The sequence below is a fragment of the Nothoprocta perdicaria genome, unplaced genomic scaffold (genome assembly GCF_003342845.1).
Source record: "Nothoprocta perdicaria isolate Ctin4 unplaced genomic scaffold, notPer1 scaffold_103, whole genome shotgun sequence".
NCBI lineage: Eukaryota > Metazoa > Chordata > Aves > Tinamiformes > Tinamidae > Nothoprocta > Nothoprocta perdicaria.
Genome location: NW_020454128.1, coordinates 1,722,940 through 1,724,692, shown reverse-complemented (window position 1 = coordinate 1,724,692; position 1,753 = coordinate 1,722,940). Strand labels below are relative to the sequence as shown.

Here is a 1,753-nt window from a genome sequence, read left to right as displayed (position 1 = left end):
GGCCGCGGGAAGCGGCGGGGGGCGGCCGCGGACACCGGGAGTCGCCGCTGCGTGGACGTGGGGGGGACATGGGGACATCTGGGGGAGGGAGCGTCGCTGCCCCCCCGGCCACTGGGTGTGGGACAGTCCCCACGCAGGAGGAGGGGAGTGTGACCACCCCGGGTGGCACCCGCCCTGTTATTAGGGAGACCCCACCCTTGGGTGCCTGCCTGCCCCCCCGCATCACCCCTCATGAGTGAGGAAGAGCCGCGTGGCCCCCCCCATGCTGCTGTGGTCCCCCAGGAGCACCCAGCCCGGATGTGGGGACCCCCCCCCCCGCCACCGCCCCAGCGAGCCCCCTGGGTGCCCAGCACCCCTGTCACACAAGACCCCCCCTTACAGAGCACCGAGCCCCCACTTTGGGTGTGTGACCTCCCTGCATGATGGGACCCCCCATACAGAGCAGGGAGCCCCCCCATTTGGGTGTGTGAGCCCCCACACACGATGGGACCCCCCATACAGAGCAGAAAGCCCCCACCTTCAGGCGCCCCCCAGCATGGGACAGGGACACTGGGCACACATGTGTATGGGCACCCATGGGCGCGCTGTGTCCCCCCCACCCCCGGTGCTTCCTCGTCCTCTTCCTCGTGGCCCTGCTGAGTCAGGGGCGCGTGGGCCGCCCTGGGGACACTGGGGACACGGCGGAGGCGCCGCTGGGGACATCTGAGTGCTATGGGTAGCGGTGACGGTGCCCGTGCCACCGAGCGGTGCCCGTGCCGCAGCTGGGGACACGGCAGGGCCACCCATGGGACACGGCCACCTGTGGGAGACAGCAGGGCCACCGAGAGCCACCCGGGTGCCGTGGGCAGCGCTGCGGCCGGGGACACGGCAGCGCCCGCGGGGACGGGGCCGCCCGCCGCCATGGCGCCCGTGGCTTCTCCGACGGCTGCTACGCGGCTGCGGCGGCCCCCGCGCGGCGCTGCTCGCGCAGGCCCCGCGCCTTCCTCCTCCCGTCCCCACTTCCTGCGGAAGCCACCGGGCCGAGGACACGGGCACGGGGACATGGGGGCATGGGGACGCAGGGGCGCGGGCACATGGGGACATGGGCCAGGATACACGGACACAGGGAAACAGGGATGTGGGGACATGGATACACTGGGACACAGGGCCTGGTGCCTCCTGCCATCCCTTTCTCCCTGCCTCCTGTCCATGGCCACCCTGTTCCTCATCCCTTCCTCCCTCATCCTTCCCTTCCTCCTTCCATCGCTCATTCCTTCCTGTCCCCGTCTCCAACTCCTGCCCGTCTGCCCGTCTCCATCCTTCTTTTATCCCTCAGCCCTCTCTCCCATTTCATCCCTCTCTCCATCCATCCATCCATCCATCCATCCATCCATCCATCCATCCCACTACCCATCCCACCATCTATCCCACCATCCATCCCACCACCTGTCCATCCCACCACCGGTCCATCCTTCTCTCCATCCCCCCCACCACCCATCCACCCATCCACGAATCCCACTCTGCACCCATCCCTCCATACCACCACCCACCCATCCATCCATCCCTCCATCCCTCCATCCATCCCTCCACCCATCCGTCCCACCACCCATCCATCCGCCCCTTCCTCCCACCATCCTTCTCCCTCCCTCATCCCTGCCCGCCTTATCCCGGAGCAGGGCCGGCGCCGCTCCCGGCGGGCACCACCGGCCGTGGGCAGCCGCTGACCGCCCGCTGTCCCCGCAGGGCGCCGCCGGCATGGGGCCGGGTGGCCGCG

General features: G+C 69.8%; 1 protein-coding gene across 1 annotated transcript in view; it reads left to right on the top strand.

The window, feature by feature from the left end:
- LOC112950136 overlaps window positions 1-1,753 on the top strand; it is a gene marked incomplete at its 3' end in the record, with an annotated part of 4,909 nt that overhangs the window by 1,516 nt on the left and 1,640 nt on the right. The gene's annotated exons all lie outside the window — the stretch shown is intronic.